Source organism: Panthera leo, chromosome D1 (assembly GCF_018350215.1).
Source record: "Panthera leo isolate Ple1 chromosome D1, P.leo_Ple1_pat1.1, whole genome shotgun sequence".
Taxonomy (NCBI): Eukaryota; Metazoa; Chordata; class Mammalia; order Carnivora; family Felidae; genus Panthera; species Panthera leo.
Genome location: NC_056688.1, coordinates 27,048,598 through 27,074,463, shown reverse-complemented (window position 1 = coordinate 27,074,463; position 25,866 = coordinate 27,048,598). Strand labels below are relative to the sequence as shown.

The 25,866-nt window shown below is 39.9% G+C and overlaps 1 protein-coding gene, 1 long non-coding RNA gene and 1 pseudogene across 5 annotated transcripts in view; 2 read left to right on the top strand and 1 right to left on the bottom strand.

Moving 5' to 3' along the window:
- LOC122200305 overlaps positions 1-23,001 on the bottom strand; it is a 73,452-nt gene extending 50,451 nt beyond the window's left edge. For 2 of the 3 annotated variants that reach the window (XR_006193785.1, XR_006193788.1), the window contains exons 1-2: positions 22,620-23,001; positions 11,042-11,113 (exon numbers count right to left, since the gene is read on the bottom strand). This is a non-coding gene — a long non-coding RNA (uncharacterized LOC122200305). Of the gene's footprint in view, positions 1-2,710; positions 2,775-11,041; positions 11,114-22,619 lie in introns of all 3 variants that reach the window. The other variant, XR_006193786.1, reaches the window with a different exon arrangement.
- LOC122200304 lies at positions 8,361-8,532 on the top strand (annotated as a pseudogene).
- A 243-nt stretch (positions 23,002-23,244) lies between the features above and the next one.
- The window catches only part of ZBTB44 (zinc finger and BTB domain containing 44), a 70,082-nt gene continuing 67,460 nt past the window's right edge, over positions 23,245-25,866 (top strand). The window contains exon 1 of one of the 2 annotated variants that reach the window (XM_042907260.1): positions 23,245-23,669. The gene's annotated coding sequence lies outside the window, so the exon portion shown is untranslated. The remainder of the gene's footprint in view (positions 23,670-25,866) is intronic. The other variant, XM_042907261.1, reaches the window with a different exon arrangement.

Below are 25,866 nucleotides of genomic sequence, written 5' to 3'. Positions count from 1 at the left end.
GAGAGAGAGGCACCTTGGTGGCTCAGTCAGTTAAGCATCCGACCTCGGCTCAGGTCATGATCTCTCAGTTCATGGGTTTGAGCCCCACATCAGGCTCTGTTCTGACAGCTCAGACCCTAGAGCCTGCTTTGGATTCTGGTATCCCTCTCTCTCTCTCACTCTGCCTCTCCCCCACTTGTGCTCTGTCTCTCTCTCTCTCTCTCTCTCTCTCAAAAAATAAATAAACATTAAAAAAAAATTAAAAAGAGAGAGAGAGCACTAGCAGGGGAGAGAGGCTGAGGGAGAGAGAGAGAATCTTAGGCTCTATGCTCAGCGCAGAGCCCAACACGGGGCTCCATCTCATGACTGTGAGATCATGACCTGAGCTGAAATCAAGAGTCATATGTTTAATGAACTGAGTCACCCCGGCGCCCCTGATGTAGTTTTATTCATCAGTCATATATTTATGAGTTCAGAATTTTGAATAATGATTAGAAGACCATTCCCATTCCAAGATTATAAAAGAATTTTCTCATGTTTTCTTCTAGTACTTTTATGGTTTCATTTTTACATTTAAATCTTTAATCCATTTGTTATGTGTGAGAGGTAGGGCTTCTACTTTCATTTTTTTCAGAGGCCTATCCAGTTATTTCACACCAGATGTTGAATGGTTCATCTTTTCCCATCCTTAATAATAATAATAAAGCCATCTTTATACAGTGCAGCTTTCTTGATTTCAATGATCATGGTATTTACCATCATTTGAATAAAAAGTTTTAATTATGATTGCATTTTATGAACAGCTTCCCTGTATCTGCTCATTTGATTCTTTAACCTGTAGTGGTAGGTTGGATAGATTATAATAGCTATAATATTTTTATGCCCAGCATACTTTCCCATCCTCTGCTTCCTGAATCCTTTAGGGAATTTTCCCTCCATGCAAGGTGATCCTGGAAAGGATCTATGGTATACTGGCCAAGTCACTGGGTTACACATATGATTTAGGCTGGCCAATCAACAAATCCCACCACACAGTGATTGGCTAGGGTTTAGACATCTAACCTGAGCAAGGCAATGTAATCTTCCTTGGGACTGATATCTGAATGAGATTTTCCGTTAGAATTGTTAAGCTGGTAGATACATTTTTTAGATCTTCTTAGCTGACACAAAATTAAAATGGTGTGGGAATAAATCCAAATAAAAACAAGTAGAGCTAAGAAATGGAGAGCCAGAAAGTTCTGAAGGGATTCTTTAGGTCTCAGGATCCAGCCAATGCCCCTTGGACATCCAGAATGAAGCCTATAAATTCCTTCCCCCCCCACCCAACTTAACCTAGTTCAACATGGCTTCTTATAGCTTACAATCAAAAGAGTTCTAATTCTCTTCAATAGATATTATTGTTCCCACATTACAGAGGAAGAAACAGAAGCTAGGAGAGTTTAGATTCAATCATGATGAAGAGTGTTTCCCACTCTTAGCTCTTACTTCCTGGTACCCATTTTTCTAGCACTGACACTACCCACTCCCCCCAATGACCACTTTGTGTACTGTATCCCAAAGAAGATTCTCTGATGATGACAGGAAAAAAGGCCATGAAAAGGAATGGAGGCTGCTTATTATCCTTTAAAATATTCAAGATCCTAAATTAGATTGTTCTATTATTTCTTATCAGCTTTTCCTATAGCAAGGTGAAAATCTCCTTGACTCAACTTCTCAATATAATCAAGGTCTTGGCTTTATCCCTAGTGTCTCTGGCTAGACGAATGTAAAAGGTTGTTATCCAGCAATGATATACTCAAATCAGCCCCAGAGCTTCATTGCACACTGGGAGAACAAATTTGTTTTTTTAAAGCTCTTTTATAATTTGTATTTCTTCATGCGCTCTGGAGTAGTGAATACCTAGGAAACAGAATAATACTGAGTTGGAACAAGCTCCTCTAAAAATTCTTTTTCCTATTGAACAGGTAACAATTAGAGCTTCACAATTAGACATCTTTTCTTTTATCTTGAAGTATAGATTGCTGTTAAAATGCAAACAGCCCCTGAACATGTTTACACTCAAGTCTTATTCAATATGTACACCTTAATGTGAATTCATTTAGCAGATTATTTCCTTGGAGTATTATTTTCACTGAGGGAGTAGGAGGCAAAAGAGGATAAGTAGTCAGAGAAGAAGACTGAGAGGAGAGGTAGGAGTGCTACTGGCAGGAGAAAGAGGTTGGAAATGGAAAGATGGAGACAATTACTAAAGGCTTACCTTCCCAAGTCACTTCTGAAATACAGCTGTGAACCACAGTCAGGATTAGGACAAACTGATATGACAGCTACCATTAGGAATGAATTGAATTAGACAGGTTCTCTCAGCCCTGAGGGGAGGCTCTAATTTAGCACCAGAACCAGCCATCTCATTATTTTCACATTTTCTTCTACTAGATCATTTTTGGCATTGCTCAAAACCCTTCATGAGCTGGAATCAATTTGCATCCAGAAACAGACCCTACCATTTGTAGCATGTAACTGCAGCTGTCCCATACTGTCAGCAAGCACCAGCTCCCTGAGCAATTTACTACCTGGACAGAACATTTCAGAAGCTTATCTGTTCTCAACTGTCATCCAATATCCTAGTGGATTCCTCATCTATAAAACTTTAACTACCCAAACAAGTTCTTATTCCAAGTTTCTTGTAGTGGCTAAGAGTGTCTTTGTTCCCATTTTTTGTGACTGCACCCACCTTCATTTGGGTCTCATGCCAAGGCCTCTAATGTCCTTTGGTCAAAGTCCAAGTGAAGGCAAAACTATGTTGAAAAAGAAGACATCATCAAAATGGCAGCTAGAAAGCTCCAAGCTTTCATCTCCCCACAGAAATATTTTCTAAAAGCAGAAACTAAACCAATCTTACTGGATCTCTGGAAAACACTCAAAGGTTTACAGCCACCAACCAAACACCTAATAATAATAATAATAATAACAATAATAATAATAAAAAGTGATCTTCAAACAGTAGGGAAGTTTTGTGGCATTTTTACTCACCCTTAGTCTACCCCTCCCCAGCATGGCAGTGGTTTTGGTCTTGAAGTGGTGGTAGCCTAGTTCCCAGTATTATCACTCAAACTGGAAGGAGCAGGGAAGACCTTATTTGCAAATTAGTGTGTATATCTGTTCGAAATTGTCTGGTGGATACCTAAAGGACTGAGGTAAGGAGCTTGTCTCTGTTATGTCTAACTCGGAAATCATACAGGAAAAGCAGTGGACACTACTCATAAATTTGCAAGATGACTACAGACCCACAGACTTCTGGGGCAAGAGATTACAAGTGGAAACACAACAGACTATTTAAGGCACAGAGGAAAACCTGGGATGCAACTGGGAAATTAATATGCGGGGGAATTTAGGAAGCCACATGCATATCCAAGCAAGATGCATGCTCAGAAAAAGTCTGAGAAGATCTTAAGCTTTCACCTTGAGCAGACTGCTAGCCTCAGAACAAGCCTGCCTAAGTGCTGAAGGAATGCCCTAGCATAAAATCAATCTACAAACACTGGAAGAGTTCTGGGCATTTAAGGAAATCTCGATAAAAACAAGTGCCAAATGTCAGCTAAAGGCACAGAGACTTCAGTGATCATATGCAGAGGATTGGCCTCTGCAAAAATAGTCGGGAGAACACTAAAAAACTACAGACTACTACAGACTTCAACAACAACACACACACACACACACACACACACACACACACACACACACAAAATCAAACCCTGGGGAAGGGGGAGAAATGTGATCTCCAGAGGTTACTATATTATAATAGCTAAATTCCAATTTTCAGCAACAAATCACTAGGTATAGATAAAAACAGAAAAATATATCTTATTCAAAGAAACAAAATAAATTCACAGAAACCATTCCTGAAAGAGCCCAGACATCAGACTTACTACAGAAAACTTAAATATGCTCAGAGACCTAAAGGAAAACATGGATAAAGAACTAAAGAAAACCAGGGAAATGATGTACAAACAAAATAATAACAGCAACAAAGACATAAATTTTAAAAAAGAAGTGAACAGAAATTCTGGAGCTGAAAATTACAACATTTGAAATGAAAAATTCACTAGAGAGATCCAACAGCAAACTTGAACAAATAGAAGAAAGAATTAGGAAACCTGAGAACCAGACAATTGAAATTATGGAGTCTGAGGAGCAGAAACAAAAAGAATGAAGAAAAGTGAACAGAATCTAAGGGACCTGTGGGATACTATGAAACATGCCAACACCACATTATGTGAGTCCTAGAAGAGAAAAGAGAAAGGGGAAAAGACTATTCGAAGAAATAATGTAAAACATCCTAAATTTGATGAAGTACATAAATCTACAAGTCCAAGAATACATAAATTTTATGACTCCAAGAAACCCAATGAATTCAAAGTAGGGTAAACTCAAAAAGATCCAGTTGAGACACATTATAAGCAAACTGTCCAAAGCTAAAGAAAGAATCTTGAAAGTGGCAAGAGGAAAGTGAATCATCACCAAGTATTAGGGATCCTCAATAAGAATATCAACCAATTTCTCACAAGAAACCTTGGAGGCCAGAGGAATGTAGAATGAAATGTTTAAAGTGATGAAGAATAAAAACTGTCAACCAAGAGTTCAATAGCCACCAAAACTTTCCTGGAAAAATAAAGGAGAAATTAAGACGTTCCGAGGTAAACAGAAACTCAGGGTATTCACTATCATTCAGTAATGCCTTACAAGAAATGCTTCAAGTTAAAACGAAAGGATGCTAGACAGTAACTTGAAGCTCTATGAAGACATAAAGATCTCTGATAAAGGAATTAAGAGAAAAAATGCATAAAATAATTACAAATCTATGTTATTGGGCACTGTTTGGGGTCAAATTATGTCCCCCTCAAAATTAATATGTTGAAGTCTTAACCTTCTGTACCTCAGAATATGACTTTGTTTTTGTATAAGGTCATTGCAGATAAAATTAGTTAAGATGAGGTCACAATGTATTATGGTGGGCCCCTAATCCAATATGACTGATGTAACTATAAAAAGGGGAAATTTAGAGACAGGCCCACAGAAAGAATGTCATATGACCATGAAGGCAGAGACTGGGATGATGTTTCTGTAAGTGAAAGAACACCAAAGATTGTTAGAAAACCACCAGAATGTAGGTAAGAGGCATGGAACAGATTGTCTCTCACAGCCTCAGAAGGAAGCAGTCCTGCTGACATGTTGATCTTGGACTTCTAGCTGCCACAATTGTAAGATAACAAATTTCTACTGTTTAAACCACCCAATATGTGGTAACTTGTTAGAGTAGCACTAGGAAACTAATATAGGTACATAATATATAAAAATGTGACTTGTTACATCAGTAACATAAAGTTGGGTGGGGAGGGGGATACAGCTGTAGAGAAGTGGAGGTTTTGTATGCAATTGAAATTAAGTTATCAATTCAAATTAGGTTGCTATAACTTTAGGATATTTTATGCAATTATCATTGTAGTCACAAAAATATAGCTATTGAATACATACAAAAGGAAATAAGAGAATCACCATCTGTCACTACAAAAAAATTAACAAAACACAAAAGAAAGCAGTAATGGAGTAAATGAAAAACAAAAAACTATAGGACATATAAAAACGAAATAGCAAAATGACAAATGTAAGTTCTTTATTATCAGTAATTATTTTATTTTTTCTTCCAAGTTTTTTATTTAAATTCCAGTTAGTTAACATATAGTGTGATATTAGTTTCAGGTATAGGATTTAGTAATTCATCACTTATCAGTAATTACTTTAGATGTAAATGGATTAAACTCTCCAATCAAAAGGCAGAGACTAGCAGAACTGATTTAAAAATATGATCCAACTATATACTGTCTACCAGAGACTCACTTTAGATCCAAAGACACATAAAGGGACTGAAAATGGAAGGGTGGAAAAAGATATTCCATGCAAACAATAATCAAAAGAGCACTAGGATGACTATACTAATATCAGACAAAGTAGAAATAAAGTTAAAGTCTGTTACAAGAGACAAATAAGTATTGAGGAGGGCACCTGTTGGGATGAGCACTGGGTGTTGTATGGGAACCAATTTGACAATAAATTTCATAATAAAAAAAAGGAGATAAATAAGGACATTATATCTTGACAGAAGATTCAATTCATCAAAAAGATATAAGTATAAGCATGTATGCACTAATCAGCATATATATATATATATATATATATATATATATATATGCATTCATACATATATTCAAAACAATTCTGAATAAATTTTAAAAAATTGATATCATACATCTTTAGGATTATTTATTTAATTTGAGAAAGAGAGAGAGTGCACAAGCAGGGGAGTGGCAGAGAGAGAGAATCTCAAGCAGGCTTTATGCTGTCATCACTGTCAGAGCAGAGCCCAATACAGGACTCAAACTCACAAACCATGAGATCATGACCTGACCTGAAACCAAGAGTCAGATGCTTAACCAACTGAGCCACCCGGGTGCCCCCAATGCATCATCTTAGCAAAATAGAATGAAACTAGAAATCAAAAATAGAAGGGAAGTTTAAAAAATCAAAAATATGTGGAAATTAAAGAACATAGTCTTAAACAATCAATGAGTTGGAGAAGAACTCACAAGTGAAATTAGATAATACATTGGTAAAAATTAAAATGAAAATAAAACATATCAAAATTTATGGAATGTAGCAAAAGTAGTTCTAATAGGGACATTTACAAGGGTAAAAACTTACATTAAAAAGAGTAAGGGAGAGGGAGAAGCAGAAAAGGAAGAAGAAGGAGGGAAGAGGAAGAAAAAAGAAGGAGGAGAAGAGGAAGAGGAGGAGGGGGAGGTAGAGGAGGGAAGAAGGGAGGGAAAAAAAAATATGGAAGGAAGGAAGGAAAGGTATCCACATGGGCGGGGGGGGAGAAAAAGGTAAAATTACCTGTGTTCACAGTCAACATGATCTTATATGTAGAAACCTTAAAGATTCTACACACACACACACACACACACACACACAACACACATACACACAAACACTGTTAAAACTAATAAAAAATTCAGAAAACTTACAGGATACAAAAATCAACAGTCAAAAAGAGTGCATATTTCTATATTGCTATTTCTATATAATAGCAATAAACAATCTAAAATGAAAATTCCATTTACAATAGCACCAAAAAGAATAAAGTGTTTAGAAACAAACTTAACCAAGGAGGAAAAATAAGTGTGCACTTACAACTATAAAATGTGGCTGAAAAAAATTAAAGACAGAAATAAATGGTAAGACATCCCATGTTTATGGATTGGAGACTTAATAATATTAAGATATCAATACTATCAAAAAGCAATCTACAGATTCAATGATATTTCTATCAGAATCCCAATGACATTTTTTGCAGAAATAGAAAAATCCATTCTAAAATTCACACAGAATCTCAAGGGACCCCAAACAGCCAAAACTATATTAAAAAGAAAAATAAAGTTGAAGAACTCACACTTCTTGGTTACAAAACTTACTATAAAGCCACAGTAATCAAAACGGCATGGTACTGGTATAAGTATAAACATATAGAATAGAGCCCCCAGAAATAAAGTCTCATTTTGTGGTCAAATGATTTTCAAGAGGGGTGCCAAGACTATTTAATGGAGAAAGGGTAGTCTTTCAACAAATGGTGTTGGGAAAGTTGGATATCCATATGCAAAAGAATGAAACCGGACCCTTACCTTAGCATCGTATGTAAAAATTAACTCAGACTGGATCAAAGACCTAAACATAAGAGCTGAAACTATAAAACTCTTAGAAGGCAATATAGAAAAAAACTCTTAACATTGGATTTTGGCAATGATTTCTTGGATATGACATTAAAAACAAATAGACAACAACAATAAAAAGTAGATAAATTGGACCAAATTAAAATTAAAACTTTTGTTACTCAAAGGACACTATCAAGAGAGTGAAAAGATAACACACCAAAAGAGAGAAAATACTTGCTGATCATATATCTTTTATCCAGAATATATAGAATTCCTACAACTCAACAACAAAAAACAAACCAATATAAAAAGAGGAAAAAGACTTGAAAAGGCATTTATCCAAAAAAAGATATACAATTGGTGAACAAGCAAATGTAAGGATGCTCCACATCACTGCCATTTGGGAGATGCAAATTGAAACCACAAGGAGATACTAGTTCATGCTCAAAAGCATAGAAAGGAAGGGAGGGAGGGAAGGAGGAAGGAAGGAAGGAAGGAAGGAAGGAAGGAAGGAAGGAAGAGGGAGGGAGGGAGGGAGTAAAAAGGAAGTGTTGGTGAAGATGTGAGAAACTGGAACCCTTTTTCAGCCATTTGCCTCATCGCATCCAAGCAAACAAGATGGATCACCAGCAGCTCTACTGGAGCCATTCAAGGAAATGTGGCCAGCATTCTCATTTCTTGCTGCATCTGCTCAAACCAGCACGCTCTGAACTGGAAATACAGCCTCAATATGAGCTGCTGGTGTTTCTGTCAGGACACGAAGGATATAGGCTTCATTAAGTTGGATTAACTGAACTTCCTTGAATGGGTTATCCAAGATACCTACCTTAATTGCAGATATCCAAGATACCTACCTAGTGTCAACTCATTGTACATAAAATAAAAATACTTCAATTATGAAAAAAAAAAAAGAGTTGGAACTCTTGTTCACTGCTGGTGGGAATGTAAAATGCAGCCACTTTGGAAAACAGGTGTTGTGGTCCCTCACAAGGGTAAACATAAACTATACTACCATAGGATTCAGCACTTCCACTTCTAGGCTTATATTCAAAAGAATTTAAACCAGGGACTCAAACAGATACTTGTATACCAATATTCATAGCAAGACACTCCAAGTGTCCATCAACAGACAATGGACAAACAGAATGTAGTATACATATACAATGGAATGTTTTCTAGCCTTAAAAACAAATCAAATTCTGGTACATGCTACAACATGAACAAACCTTGAAAACAGTATGCTAAGTGAAATAAACCAGATTAAAAAAGGACAGATATTACATGATTCCACTTTATGAGTTACCGAGAATAGGCAAATTCACAGAAACAGAAAGTAGAATAGAGGTTTCTAAGGACTGTGGGAAGGGTAGAATGGGAGTTATCGTTTAATGTACACAGAGTTTCTGTTTGGGATAACGAAAGTGTTCTGGCAAGGATTAGTGGTAACGTTTGCACCACAATTCAAATGTACTTAATGTCCCTGAATTATACACTTAAAAATGGTTAAAATGGGGGGCTCCTGGGGGGCTCAGTTGGTTATGCATTCGACTTCAGCTCAGGTCACAATCTCATGGCTTGTGGGTTCGAGCCCCATGTCGGGCTCTGTGCTGACAACTCTGAGCCTGGAGCCTGCTTTGGATTCTGTGTCCCCCTCTTTCTCTGTTCCTCCCCCACTTGCATTGTCTGTCTCTCTCCCAAAAACAAATAAATATTTTTTAAAAATGGTGAAAATGGTAAATTTTCTGTTATGTGTATTTTACCACAATAAAAAAACTTAACTATACTGGGGATGAAATGTGTTTTCATAGCCCTCCCAAACCACCCATTAAGTGTCATTTAATTTTTTTCCCTTTATTTAACCAAAATTTATTGAAAGCTAACCAATTGTCAGCTCTCTGGCAGGTTCTCAGCTTTCAAAGATACACAAAAAAATAGTCTTTGTCATAAAGGACTTTATAATGTGCTTGGAAAAACATAAAATAAAATTAACAGATAAAACCATGTGATAAGTATCATGGTATTGGTTAAGTATACAGAAGTTATGAAGCACATAGGTAGGAGCATTTAGCTCAAGCAGGAAATGTCTGGAAACATCCTTTCTAAAGGATATTAGTGACTAAGCTGAGTCTCAACATATATGAGTTAGCCAGAGGAAAGGGGAAAAGGGTTTCTCAGGCAAGAGACGTGATACATAAAAAGACACAGACAGTAAAGACAATATAAACAGATTGGGAAAATATGCAGATTGAGAAATATAAGCAGAATATAAGCAGATTGGGAAAATATGATAACATGAAATTGGTGATGGTAAGGTGATGAGAGGAAGATAAATATTGGAGAGTAGACAAGGCTCAGAAAATAGATATCTTACATTATATGGGAGTTTGAACTGTATCCTAAGGGCAATGAGTAAAACATTGTACAAGCTTTTAGAAAGAGAAATCATGTGATCAGCTCTGTATCCCTGGCTACACTGTGGAGAATGGACAGAAGAGGGGCTCAACTCACCAGTCTTACACATGAGAACTGGTGAAGGGCCTGAACGAAGGTGTTGGTAATGGCCATGGAGACCGGCAGAAAGAATTAACAAATGTTCATGATAACAACTCAGGAGACTAGTTACTGGTTGGGTATGGGTGATGGGAAGACTAAGGTTTCTACCTTGGGAAATTTGGTGAATGGTAATACGATTCACTGAAATGAGAAACTCAAAGGAAGAAATAGGTCCAGGGCAAGATAAATAATTTTTCTTTGGAAATGTTGCATGTGAAATGATCGTGGGGCAGGAACAGATGGCTATTCGTTGTGGAGCTCAGGAAAAATGCTTGATGTACAGATATATATTGGTGAGCCCACTAAATAAAAAGGAGACTTTGCCTTAAATTCAAGGAATTGACATCTAAATATAGAATCCCATTGTAGAAGCAAATATACTCCTTCCAACACAGGGCAATTTAAGGAATGGAGCAGCTCCTCCACATGACATCGAAATCGAACCATAGGAGCAGTTGCCCTCTCAACTTTGAATGCAATAAACTTATGATAATAAACCAATTATTGGTAAACCTGGAAGCTTTCCAAATTGGTTCTCATTTTGAAGCAAGGAGGGACTTCTTCTGTATACCTTGCCTATGGCAATTCAAATCCTAAATCTCCTTTTATATTTGAGATGAATCCTTTGGAAATTTTGTCAACAACCAGAAAAGAATAACTAACAAAGAAAAACAAAATGAAACAAAAATAAAACAAGTGTTAGGGTGCTGTATTTTTTTATGGATATTCATCAGTTTTTCCCATACCTGTTCTTCCTTCCTTGTACTGCCAACAGAAATTCTTCTTCCTAACAAGTGCATTTTATTTGTAGAAGAGTCCTAAAAGCAGAAGAAAGGGATGAAATAAATACTGACACATGCAACAACATGACTGAGCTGTGAAAACAGGCTGAGTGAAAGAAGTCAGGCACAAAAGTACATATTGTATTATTCCATTTATAGTAAATGTCCACAACAGGCAAATCCATAGATAAAGAAAAATTTTTGCTTGCCAGGCTCTGTGGGTGGGGAGAACAAAAGGGTGACTGCTAGGGTGTACAGGGTGTCTTTTGGGGATGATGAAAAATGTTCTATATTGGTTGTAGTGAAGAACAATTCCATGGATACACTAAAACTATGGGAGTGTACACTTTAAAACAGGTGAATTGTATGGTATGTGAATTAGATCTTCAATAAAACTGTTACTAAAAAATAGTGGAAGAGGGAAACACAAGATTGGGCCAGAGTAACATGTGATGATGGGAAAAGGGTCAGAAAGTTGCTGACTTTGCAGATGGAAAAAGGAGACCGGGAGCCAAGGAATGCAGGTGGCCTCTGGAAGGTGGAAAAGACAAGAAGATGGATTCTCCCCTTGAGCTTCCAGAAAGGGACAGCCCTGCCTACACCTTGCTTACAACCCAGCAGGACCTGTGTCAAGGCCCATAGAACTAGAAGACAATACATTGTGTTGTGTTATGCCACTAAATGTGTGGTAATTATTGTTATGGTGGTCATCAGTTGTGAGTGAGAGTAGGAAAGGAGGTATTGGGGGTTTGACAGAAGAGATGTTAGGAAATAGTCATCTAGGAAAATAAAAGAACAAACTGACTAGCAAAATGTAGTACGAGTACAAGACCTCATTAGGAAAACACTTAAGGGAATTGGGAACACCTTTTCCCCCATCTAGATGGCTACTATGGGAATTCTATTTTTGTAATACCTATCACTGGACAGTATTGCATTGATCTAAAGATGACCATCTGTCACAGGTTTGGTAAATCCCCATCTTACACTCCTTACCACAAATGCCTTCTAGATTGGGTTATTAACAAACTCACTGTCCCCCAAAATGAAAACAATAGGCAGCTAACTAAAGTCTTAAAGAAGTACTGACAAAACAAAAACAAAAACCCTCAATCCTTGCATAGGGTGCTGTTATTATTGCTTAACCCTTAAGACAAGCCACAGTCCAAACGTATATGCCAACAAAAAGTACACCCTAAAATAGTCAAGTCCTCCCTCTTCAGAGGAATCTCCCTAAGCTCTTTCTCAGGGATGGCCCTGTGAGATATAAACAGGGGAAATTCTCCCAGAAGACAGAACCTGGGGCACACATACTGAAATTATTCCTTACTAAGGGGGTGAGTTAACAAATGAATGTCTATGAGATCTGCTGGTCCTATGATCTCCTTCACTCAACTCTTCAGCAAGATAGGAGATAAAATCTGTAGCTGTGACCAGTGTATGTCACTTTCTCTTTTCTTCTTTCTAAAGGTTTTTAAGTTATAAATATCCTGTTTGTCTTTCATCACTTTACGTTTGTATTCTAGAACAACATACACACATTTAATTCATATGAATTCAAGTGGGCCTGAGAGAAAGAGGCATCAGATCATTTCACTCAGCAAGTGACTGTTCAGGGTAAGCATGAGAGAGAAGACATAAATGTGTCAATTCCTCAGCTGGTCTCAGTTTCCTGCCTGTTGCAGTGTGGACACCTAGCAATCTGAGTGCACATCTAGAGTCCCTAAATAGAAACCAACAACTTCCTCTGGTGCTCAATTGAAGAAAGAGCAATCTGTTCCAACACAGGAGGAAAAATCCACTGTGTTGGACTTTATTGAGAGGCAGCGTGGCAGCCTCCAATATGGCTCGTAAACACTACACATTTTGCTTTACAGTGATTTAAGAGATTTTCAAAGGTAATTTTAACTATACGTGATTTTTAAATTTGTAATATGCATTTGTTGTATTAAGAATTTTCAGGGCGGGGCACCTGGGTGGCTCAGTTGGTTAAGCATCCGACTTTGGCTCAGGTTGTGATCTCATGGTTCATGAGTTCAAGCCCCACATTGGGCTCTGTGCTGACGGCTCAGAGCCTGGAGCCTGCTTCAGATTCTGTGTCCTCCTCTCTCTCTGCCCCTTCACCACTGTCTCTCTCTCTCTCTCGCAAAAATAAACATTTTTTTTTTAATTCAGAAAAAAAAAAGAATTTTGGGGGCACCTGGCTGGCTCAGTCAGAAGAGCATGCAGCTCTTGATCACAGAATTGTGAATTCAAACTCCATGTTGGGTGTAGAGATTACTTTAAATAAATAAACAAATAAACAAACAAATAAATAAAACGTTTAAAAAAGACTTTTTAATTCTGTTATAGAAAATAAGAAAAATAAAAAATAAGGAGGCTAGATGAAACAGTACAGAAGCAAATGGCATTAGGGGTATATTGGAGAGATATAAAAATAAGTAGATCATACGTGTTCTGAACTACAAAGTGAAAGAAGAACCAAGATGTACCAAATATTCACAATTCACTAAAGATGCATGAGGTACTTTAAGTGTTCAACATTTATGAGGTCTTAAATCAGCCATCCATAGATGATACCATTCTGGCCTCACTTGTCCTCTGCCCAAGAAATGTGGAATAAATCCACAGCTACTCACCAGGCTAATTTGTGAAATACAGCTATTGACTAGGTGTACTTGCCTTTGCAATCTTTCTAATAGACAAGTGTGTCTGTTGGCTCCATGTAGCTTCAGTCTGTTGGACCCCTGCTCAAACTCAATTCTGATCCTCATTACCTCACCATAGGTGAGGAAAGTTGACACAGGAAGGGAAAAAAAAGGATTAGGAACATTGTATGGCCTATATTTGGGTAGTATGGGTCTTTCAGCCCACTTGTACCTTATCCACAGTATGTTAATCTCCCTCACCTCTTTCCCCTTACTTCTCACTACCAGTACCTCAAGGTAATTTCTCACATGGCAGGAGCTGATTTTAGACCCTTTGCGAAGGTTGTGACTCTACTGTTTTGAGGATCATTAAATTTGTCATTTAGCCCATAGATTGCAAAATTGTGTACAACCATATCCAGACTTGATTCTGTTCATTCTGGGAATCAGATAAATGTAGCAGCTGGGATGTCTTTGAATAGTTTCTCAGTAAGAGGTGTCAAGCTATCTGTTGTTCTGTGTGATGAAATTACATTATATCAGACAAGGGACTTTATGAAATTGGATACATGGGAAGAAATATGTGTGTACTCTACTATGAGATTGTCTGCCTGGCATGCCCCATTCTCCTGGAAACTGTTCCTCAGCGTCCACATATCTGGCATGAAAGCCTCATGTTCTTATCATGTCCATTGCCTTGAATTAGGTGAGTGGTTTAGGGATGAGTACCTGACCTGAGCTAAACCAGTAAGCCCCTTGGTTGGGATTTTTGAATTTAGGATTCAAAAAATTAAGATCAGTTCCTCTCCAACGTAGACATTTGCGTAGTGTATTCCTACAAATTGCAGTACATTAGGATTTTAACCTGATGCCTTGGGTTCTAGAGCTAGATTGTTTAGATTTGAATCCTGACTCTGACATTTACTATCTACGTGAGCTTGGGCTTAAATCTCTCTTAAATTTAAGCTTTAATGGCTTAAATCTCTCTTTAGCTTCCTTAACTGTTGAAGTAGAGATAATTATAATATCTACTTCATATGGTTGTAGTGAATATTAGAAGAACTTAGAATGGTACTTTGCACTCAAATAACGTTACTTATATTTGCTCTTTAAAAATAGAGACAAAGTATTTTATTTTTCCCAAATCTGACTTCAATTCAATGTTGTTCAATTCAGCATTTATTATTTGTGCACATACTATATTCCAAGCATTACGTTAAGCTTAGGAAAAAAATATTGTGCCCAAAGAGACATGGTCCCTACCTTCATGGAACTTAATAGTTCAGTGGCAGGGGCAAATATTAAAGAAATAGTCACATAAATACAACTACGAGAAGTGCTATGAAGGATAAGTAGAAGGTGATATGAGAGGTTATAATTGGAATACCAGTCTAAACTTCCTTATGAAAGCAATTTAAGAGTTAGTATGGAAAGAAGAAGTTGGAGAAAGTTTTCCAGACAGAGGGGTCATGCACAAAGGCCCTGAAATGGGAAAGACCTTGAAGATTTAGGAAATTTAAAAAATGGTCAGTGTGGCTCAGATATAGTAAGAAAAGGAGCTAGAAAGAGGTATAAAATGAGGTGCCTGGGTGGCTCAGTTGGTTAGGTGACCTACTTCGGCACAGGTCATGATCTCATAGTTTGTGAGTTCCAGCCCCGCGTCAGGCTATGTGCTTACAGCTCAGAGCCTGGAGCCTACTTCAGATTCTGTGTCTCCCCTCCCTCTACCCCTTCCCTGCTCATGCTCTGTGTCTCTCTGTCTCTTAATAAATAAAAAAAATGTTAAAAAAATTTAAAAAAAGAAGGAAAGAGGTATAAAATGAGGTTTTTATAGGCAGGGAGAAGATCATTCAGGACCTTGTAAGAGGAGGAGGATAACAAAGATTCAAGATCTTGGAAGTTAGGTTAAGAATTTTTTATCAGGATGGTAGTAGTTGAAAATGAGAGTAGATGGGGTTAAGAGATATTTAGTAAAAAGGGAAAGAAGCAAGTATCTATCCTGCTGTCTTATATAAATTAAACCACTAAGTAATCCGATAATTGAAGAGGGGTAACTTCCCTCTGTAGAAACATTGCAGCTAATATGTGAAGAATGATAGAATTATATCCCCATTTAAAACTCCTAATGAATGAATTTCTCCAGGCATTACTCAACAGCAGTTACAAAGGAGATTACATTAGAAGAAAGAAAAGCACACACTGTATGTCTTCTAATGGAAAAACAAACCACCACCTATGAAAATACCTTGTTAAAAAATTAAACCTGAATCTAATAAAACATCTAGATCTTACTACCAATTTATAAAAAATACAGAGGACAAAGGAACATGTTAAGTATACCATGGGGATGCAACTGACAAAATTCAGATTGTGGCCAAAACTACAGGACAAACAACTTACTTCCTTAAATAAAAATAAAATATTACTAGGAAAACAGAGACAAAAATATAGAAGATTATTTTTTAAAAAATAGAGAATTGGGGCACCTTGGTGGTGCAGTCGGTTAAGCATCTGATCTCAGTTCAGGTCATGATCTCAGGGTTCGTGAGTTTGAGCCCCATATCAGGCTCTGTGCTGACAGCTCAGAGCCTGGAACTTGCTTCGGATTCTGTGTCTCCTTTCTCTCTGCTCCTCCCCTGCTTGCACTCTCTCTCTCTCTGTCAATAATAAATAAATGTTAAAAAAAAAAATTCTGTTAAATACAGAAGATTTAAAAGATACAGCAACAGGGGTGCCTGGGTGGCTCATTTGGTTAAGAGTCCAACTTCCAGGGGCGCCTGGGTGGCTCGGTTGGTTAAGGTCCGTCTTCGGCTAGGTCCTGATCTCACAACCCATGAGTTCGAGCCCCGTGTCCAGCTCTATGCTGACTACTTGGAGTCTAGAGCCTGCTTTGGATTCTGTGTCTCCCTCTCTCTCTTCCCCTCCCCTGCTCTCTCTCTCTCTCTCTCTCAAAAATAAACATAAAAAATTTTTTTAAAAAAAGTCCAATTTTGGCTCAGGTCATGATCTCAAGATTCTTGAGTGTAAGACCCTGGGGCTCTGTGCTGACAGCTAGAAGCCTGGAGCCTGCTTCAGATTCTGTGTCTCCCTCTCTCTCTGCCCCTTCCCTATTCATACTGTCTCTTTCTTTCAAAAAATTAAAATAAATTGGGGAGCCTGGGTGGCTCAGTCGGTTAAGTGTCCAACTTCAGCTCAGGTCGTGATCTAATGGTTTGTGAGTTGGAGCCCTGCATCGGGCTTTGTGCTGACAGCTCAGAGCCTGGAGCTTGCTTTGGATTCTGTCTCCCTCTTTCTCTCTGCCCCTCCCCTGATCACACTCTGTCTCTCTCTCAAAAATAAATAAACATAAAAAAAAATTAGCAAAAAAAAATTAAAAGAAAAACATTTTAAAAAATTAAAAAAAGATACACCAACCAAAATCAGCCAGTTCCTCTCTGAAACAAATTATACATATATAGTAATATTTATGAGTCTATTGGAAATGTAAATAATTTATATTATAAAATAATTGCTATTTTTAAATTATAATGGCATTGTGGCATTTTTTCTATCTTTTGTAGAGATATAGACTCAAATATTTACATAGAAAATCATACGATATCTGCAATTTGCTTCAAAATAATATGGGAAGGGGAAAATAGCTGGGGGTATGGAGGAAGCAACATTGGCCACTGGTTGGATTTGGGGGCTTGGGTGATAGGTACACACTTATATATTTTTTATGTTTTTTTTAACTCTTTTATATTTTATACGTGTAAAATTCTTCACTGCAAAAAAGTTATTTAACTTGGAAAGCATAATTGACATAAGTGAATAATAAATTGGATATCCTGCAAGGATGTGTATGATGGAGGTGTCAGGGATGATTCTGGGTTTCTGAGTTTTATTTCTAGATCTGAAGTGGTACCCTTCAGTGACTTAGAAAACAATGGGCGAGAACTATGTTTACAGAAGGCCATTACTCTATTTTGGACATGTTGAGTCTGAGGTGTCTCTGAGACAACCAAGCAAAGTAGAACTAATAGGCAGTTAGATAGGCAGACAGGGAACTGGGTAGGCAGAACTGGGCTAGTGGTATACATTTAAGAATCAATAGTTGCCTGGGCATTGGTTTCCAGACTTGAGCATTGATCCGAAATACTTGGGAGAGTTCATACAAACACAGATCACTGGGCCCTAACCCCAGAGCTTCTGATTCATAGGCCTAGGGATGATTTAAGAATTTACATTTCTCAATGAGAAAGAATGAATCATGCCATTTGCAGCAACATGGATGGAACTGGAAGGTATTATGCTGAGTGAAATAAGTCATTCAGAGAAGGACAAATATATGTTTTCACTCATATGTGGATCTTGAGACACTTAACAGAAGACCAGGGGGGAAGGGAAGGTGAAAAAAATAGTTACAGAGAGGGAGGGAGGCAAACCACAAGAGACTCTAAATACAGAAAGCAAATTGAGGGTGGAGAGGGCAAAGGGGTGATGGGCATTGAGGAGGGCACTTGGTGGGATGAGCACTGGGTGTTGTATATAAGCCAATTTGACAATAAATTGTATTTTTAAAAAATAAGAATAAAAAAAGAATTTACATTTCTAACAATTTGACAGATGACACTGATGCTGTATGTAGGCCTGAGTACCTCATTTTAAGAATCACTGGCCAAGGAATATAGTATGAACACTGGTTCTCAACCTTGGATACACACTGGGAATATCAGTAAAGACAAGGAAGAGAGTGTTCAAGTTGCAAAGAATGGTCAACAAGACCAAATGCTGCTCCAAAGTCCAGTAAAATAACAGTGAAAAGTGACCTTTGGATTAGCAACATCAAAATAACTGGTGATTTTAAGAAGATTTTAGTGGAGTGAAGGGAAAATAAAATTAGAGGGGTTGAGAAGTAATGAAGAAAGTTCAAAAATGAAGAACAGTGAGTATAGATAATTCTTTTGAGAAGTTTGGTTGAGAATCATGTGAAAGAGAAAAATAGTATTGTGTCCGGTGGGGAGGTGGGACTAAGAACAGACATAAGCATTAAGATTAAATCACTGCCCACTTCCTTGAAAAAATTAAAATTAAACCATAAATTCCCTTTCTGAAGATGAGTTGTGTTCAAATAGTTGTATCTTAAAGACCAGAAGAATCTTCAAAAAATAAAAAGGATGAAATCTAATCTTGGGTATTCTGGCATCTTAGGGAGGAATGGGTACATTTATTGAAACACAAGCTTTTTCCCTGACATTGTAGGTCTTGGGAAGCTGCCATTCTACCAGGTGATAAAATTGGCTTCCACATTCATGTATTTCATCATCAACTTGTTCATCCATTAAACGTTTATCAAATACCTATTATGTGCTAGACACTGTGCTAGGCTCTGGGATTACAGTGTTGAATGACGAGTCATTAGAATTCCAGTGGTAATTACTGCTAATGAGTATACGAGTTTCTTCTTGGGGTAAGGAGAATGTTCAAAAATTGATTGTGGTGATGGCTGCACAATTCTGTGAATACACTAAAATCCACTGAATTATACACTTTAAGTGGGTAAACTCCACGGCATGTGAATTACACCTCAATAAAGTTCATATATAAATGAGATACGAATATTGAGAGGAATTAGCTAAGGAATGAAAGTATTTCTACACAGAGGGAATAATGTGTGCATTGGCAGAAAGAGTGTGGCATTTTTGAAGATGTGGGGGAAAAATTCTCTGACTGGCATGTTCCTTGACAGAGTATAATAACAGATGAAGCTGAAGATATTGACATAGCCCAGATTGTACAGTGTCATAAACCCTAAAGGTTTGGGGACTTTATCCTAAGAACACTAGGAAGCCAATTGTTGTGCAATATGATCCTTATGCATTCTTATACTGCCAACCATGTAGAGAATGAAGGGAAGAAAGAGGGTATTTGAAAAACCAAATAAGTGATATTATAATTCTCCAGGCACAAACTATTGGTATTTTATTTTTTATTTTATTTTTTTGTTGTTTATTTTTGAGAGACAGAAATGAGAGGGAAAGGGGCAGAGAGGAGGGGGAGGGGCAGAGAGAGGAAGACACAGAATCTGAAGCAGGCTTCAGGCTCAGAGCTGTCAGCACATAGCCCCAGGGGCTTGAACTCAAGAATCTCGAGATCATGACCTGAGCCAAAGTTGGACGCTTAACCAACTGAGCCACTCAGGTGCCCCCAAACTACTGGTATTTTAGATTAGGATGGTGGCAACAGGAATGGACAAATTCAAGACTTGTTAATGGATTGGAATCACGATGTAGTCGTGGTAGCCGACATGACTTGTTCTGTTACGGAACCTGGTCTGGATCACCTGGTGAAGGAACCAAGTGGCACTCGGAGATCTTGGAAGGCAGGAGGCTTATTTCACACCAGAGGCTCAGAGGAGATCACTCTCCAGGGGTCTGAGTCCTGAGCATAAGCAGAAGGAACAATTTATAGTCTGTTACTTCTGTATTAGTGACAACTTGGCGCACGCATGGCAAGTGGGGCAGGAAGAAGAACCCAGAAGAGCCTTCCCTCTGGGACTGGAATTTCCCTATCAGTCCTGTTGGCCATCTTATAACAGATTTTTTCCTATCAGTTCAATTAAGTGGATGACGAAATGAAAATACAAGAGGTGCAAAGTTTGGGGTGGGGAGCAAGTTATTTTTAATACAGTTGGGATGATCTAATAAGAGAACAAGGATGATTTGTGCAGTAATAAACTCTCCTCCACTGGGATTATCCAAGTCAGACTAGAGATCTTTCTGTTGAGTTGAAAGCATTCTAGCTCTAAAATAAATTGGGGACTAAAAAACTAAATACCCATTCAGTTCTAAGGGTCTACTGCAAGAAACTGCCATTTGTGCCAAAATTTGGTCCCCAAAACATCTCATGGCTGAAATAAGCTGTCTCCCTGGAACTTGATTTCCTCAGAATCATCTATACCAGGTTAATAATTAAAGTTCCTCATGGGGTTTTCATTTTTTGTTTCACCTGTGAGCAGGATTCTGGTTTCATAAAATCCTGCAGCAGTATTATTTAACCTACTGTCAAAGAAAGGCCTACTTATTCCACCAACCCAAAGGCAAGTCTCTTCTCGCCCAGGAAGAAAAAGGTGGGAGGCTGCAGTAGCCACAGAAACTGACCCTGCCCAAAGCCAAAACAGAGAGAGGGCTCCTACAAAATTAATCTCGGTATTTTTTCTCACACCCTCTCCAAGTATCTAGCACTGTGCCCTTAGGGCCCAACAGCCTTTTGTTGGTTAACTGATCCTCCACACCTGGGGTGAAGGTGGGGTGAGAGATGATCAGTTTTTAAATATAGAATTCAAAAGCACAAAAGGAAGAGAAAAGGAGAGGTGAGAATAACCTCAGGAAAGATTTTTGTGTGTGTCAACACCACTCCTCTAGCCTCTGAAGGAGCTGCCACCTGGGTCCCTTAAGAAACAGTCAAGGTTTACCTAATGAGTTTTACTGACTGACTTATCAAATACCCTAGGTAGATAGATGGGATTTGTTTCACTCCTTTATTCCCCTGACTCTTCTCCAGTTTTTACCTTCTGCTCACACTCTAACACAAACCCCACCAGGGCCTCAAGCTCCTGCCCCTTCCAGATCCTTGCTGTTGCTGTCATCCCTCTCCTAAGGTTAAGCCTCTGCCTTCTCCTTCTGCAAATCTCAGCACAAAACTTGCTGGGCCTAATTCGCATCCTTCTGACTTTTCTCATCTGTTAAATGGGAATAATAAAAATGATGGTGGGCATAACTGTGAAACCTATATAGTATAATTGCCATGAGGGATTGAACATTTTACATACTTGAGAATGTGTTGTAACTGTAAAAGACTATAAAATTAGACGTTATTTTCATTGCCTTTATTTCTCAAGTAGAGTACAATGGTTAGAATTAGGGCGCCAAGGGGCGCCTGGGTGGCTCAGTCGGTTAAGCGTCCGACTTCGGCTCAGGTCACGATCTCGCGGTCCGCGGGTTCGAGCCCCGCGTCGCGCTCTGGGCTGATGGCTCAGAGCCTGGAGCCTGCTTCCGATTCTGTGTTTCCCTCTCTCTCTGCCCCTCCCCCGTTCATGCTGTGTCTCTCTCTGTCTGAAAAATAAATAAACGTTAAAAAGGAAAAAAAAAATTTAAAAAAAAGAATTAGGGCGCCAAGATGCTTGGCTTTTTCTCAAAGGGATTAGAGAAGGGGTTGATGTTAGATGCCGCCAAGTATTTCAGAGAAAAAATCCACTCCACGTCAAGCAGGACGTCAACTCACCTTGCACAAAAAGCCCTTTGGAGAGAAGTCTTTCGGCTCCAAAGCTGGAGGCGTGGGAAAACACACTACTCAGAGCAAAAAGCCCGAGGCGCTCTGGGCCTCTAGGCCGGCAACCCAGTCAGCCTCCACGCACCTGGGGCGCGCTTCCGCCTGCAGTGCGCGCCCCTCCTACCGCCGGGTCTCAAGTCCCGCCCGGCCTGCGGAAGCGAGCACTTAGGGTCTTGGGTATTTTAACACTTTACAGGACTCTGCAGTAGACCAAGAACTTTAAAATCCCTCAGGCAGTATCGGTCACTTTGGGGTGCAGCGCACACTCCCCCCGCGGGAAGGCCCCGAGGAAGTGATGGCGTAATAAAATGAGACTCGAGGTTGTGTAAGGAATTGGCACATTTTTTGAACAGTTCTAGGTGCCCCCGTGTTTGGGGGAATGAGACAGATTTGAGTGTTGATTTCTCCAGTCATTTCAGAACCGCACTTCCTGCCAGATCGCCCAGAGAGATGCTAGAACAATCTTAGAGCACCTTGAGAGAATGCCAGTGGGTGCAAAGGCGGTTCGGGATCGGGCAGACCGGCCGCGGGCTTGTTGTCTACAAAGTAAGGGACCGCGTCCCTCACCTGTTTGGTCTTACCTCTTCGCTGGCCTTCGTTCCCAGGGTGAAAAATGGGCGGACTACTGACTCACCCACCTCACCGAGAGAAAGAGGCTGGGCGTTCCGGTTTCAGCCCCGCTACAGAAACCACTCGAGAAACGAGGAGTTTCTTTCGTTTTCAGTTCAAAGAAAAAAAAAATGCAAGAAGCGTGAACCATGCCTAGAAATGCTTCTCTCAGCGTTAAGTGGGGACGGCTAGAGGAAGGACAAATTGGGCAGTACTTATGCCGCATATTAATGTAAATCCGCACGTGTACGTATACATAAACACGCACAGACGGTGTCAAAACCCCCGGGTGTGCAAGGACACCAAGGCACCCACAGCTCTAGTCCCGACGACCGGGAGCGGCCTCTTCTGCGCTTGCGCTTTAACCGCGTTTTCCCCGACCCCCACCCCGCTGGCGCCCCGCCTCCGAGCTCGTTCCGCCCCGCCCACTTTCCCTCCCCTTCCCCAGCCCGGCCGCCCGCGCAGAGCATTGTGGGACACAAACAAAGTGCCCCCAAACAGGCTGGAGTGAGCGGAGCGGCAACGGCCGCGGCGCCGGCCCGCACGCGCGCGGCGGCGGCTCCCTCCCAACCTCCCCCTCCCCTCCCCTCACTCCCCTTCCCCTTCCCCACCCCGCCGAGAAAAACGCGAGCCGTCGCCGCGCTCCCCAAACCGCCGCCAGCCCTCGGCCAACCGCCCCCAACGGCCGCCCGCGCGCGGCTCCCCGGGCCCCCTCGCTCCTCCCCTCAGGCCCCTCGGAGCGCCGCGGGTGCTTCCCTCCAGCCGCTTCGCACTCTCCCACCTCGCAGGCACGCTGCTGGTTATACCGCCATGCCCCAGCCACAGGCTGTCCACGGGCCTAGGCGCGGCGGCCCGAGATAGGGTCCCCTCAGCCTCCCGGGGGAGGAGAGAGGCAGCGAGCCGCGCGCTCCGCCCCCTCCCCCCGGGCTGTCGCCGCCGCCGCCGCCACCTCGCCGCCTCAGCCTGGCGGGGAGGAGGAGGAGGAGCACCAGGCCTCCGGGCCCCGGCACCGCCGCCCGCAGGTAATGGGGAGGGGAGGGCGAGAGGGCCGCCCGGTCCCAGCGGGGGTCTGGGCCAGCCACTTCTCGCCGCCTGTGTCTTCGGGGTGCCCCCGCCGAGGGGCTGACACCACGCGTCCCCCATCTGGGCGCTGGACGGAAAGGAAAGCCTGGTCTTGTTACCCCATCCGCTCCGGGAGACACCCCACAGGGTCCCCTCGGTGGCATTTAATCCTTCAGGGAGGAGACTAGCCTTGCCCACCCCCCACCCCCACCCCCCAGCCAAGAGAAATCACCCCGATCTTTCAGGGTGTTCCCCATCATTTGCATGCCCGTTTGCCCCGACACCCTAACCCAAAGAAGGCAGAGGTGTTACCTCCTCTCACCTGGTCGAGCCTGAGACCTCACTGTTTTCCCCCTCTCCCCTGCTGCTTTTTCTCTGGTGCTGGAAAGAAAAGGATGGCACTCTTAAAAAATAATAACAGCGGGCACCTCTTTTTCTTCCCTACCTGAGGATCCCTCTTCATCTAGTCATTTTCTGCTGGCCTAACCAGGAAAAGAGGTTACCTGCAAGTGAAATGACAAGTATATTAGAGCTGATCAAAGGAAATTGCATCCTTGTGAGTTCTATGAGTCTTAACCGGAATTTAAAATAAGGACCAGTAATTGTATACTTTATTGGAACTTACAGAAATGAAGACAAAAACTTAAGTTTTTCAACACATAAGTAGATCATTGAGGTCAGGAAGAAATTCGCTTCCACTTATTTTCTTACAGTTTTATTCGGATATAGGCTAATACCATAAACTAAACAATTTGGTAGATGGAAAATAGTTTGGATAGGTAAAAATTTTGTGATTTCCTTTTGCCTAGGCTTTCAGTTGGAATTATTGGATTAAAAAAAAAACATTATATAAATCTTCATTTCCCTCATTACTTCACATTGACTGCCAGTGGTTAATAACATTTAATTGTAGCTAATGTAGTTTCCTTATCACGCAATGTGAAAATCATGCTTTCCTGTAGTCTCGTATTTTAGGCTAACATTCATTAATTCTGGAAACCAGATTTATTTTGTGCAACACTGCTAGGCATTTTACATATGTGGTCTTATTTAATTCTCAGGACAACCTAATGACTTAGATACTATTCCTTGAATTTTATAGATGAGACATATTTAACGATAATTGCCTCACGCCCCACAACTACAAGTGAAATTTGTACCCAGATATAATTCCAGTGTAGGAATATTTTCTACCTTGCTTTTCAGTACAGGTGCACTTTTAACTTTATTACGAAAAATTTGCCTTATGAAGTTGAGAAAAAAATAGTGAATACTCCACAACCTAGGGTCAGTAACATTTATTGTTTCCTGTCTTCTCCCTGTCTTTCTGTGTGTAACATTTGAAAGTAAGTTGTAAACATCAGGACCTTCAAATATTTGAGCATGTATTTCCTTAAAATAAGGACAGGCTTCTACTTAACCCCCAAATCATTATCTAAATAATCCGTATGCAAATTTCCCCTTTATTCTAAAGCCTCCTTGAGAAATTTTTTCCCTTTCAGTATTTGGTCAAGATGAATACATTGCATTTGATGATTATGCCTTTAGTCCCTTTTAAAAAGATTAGTACCCATCTCCTTTTTTTTCTGACACTTAGTTGGCCAAAGCTGTTGTCTTATAAATGCTCCCACATTCGAGACTTTATCTATTTCCTCATAGTGGCTTTTAATTTATTCCCCTATCCCCTTGAATTTTCTGTTACTGGAAGTTAAGTCTAAAGAAAAACTTGATTAGCTTGAAGTTAAACTTCTTTGGCAAGAATATTTTTAATAGGTAATACTATGTACTTCATATTGCTTCATAAATAGGGAGATAATGTCAGACTGCTACATTGTTAGTGATGCCAGATGACCACTAAAGTGGTGACTACCAAATCTGTTATAAGGGTGTGGTTTGCCTGTCTGTGATTTGTACGCAGCCTTGGGGTAATACTTTGACACCAAGCAAATATCCTACCTTTTACTTAGTGATTTCAGCACTCCTTGGTGACTTTTGAGTAAATCACTTTTACTGGAGATTTTCTGTAAGAAAGATTTTCATCATTAACTAGGGGCAACTAAAGTTCTTCCTAAAAAATGTGGAGCAAATGCTTAATTTCTTCCCTTCAGTGATCAATATTCAGAGTAAAGGGTTAGGGAAATAATTACCCCAGTGATG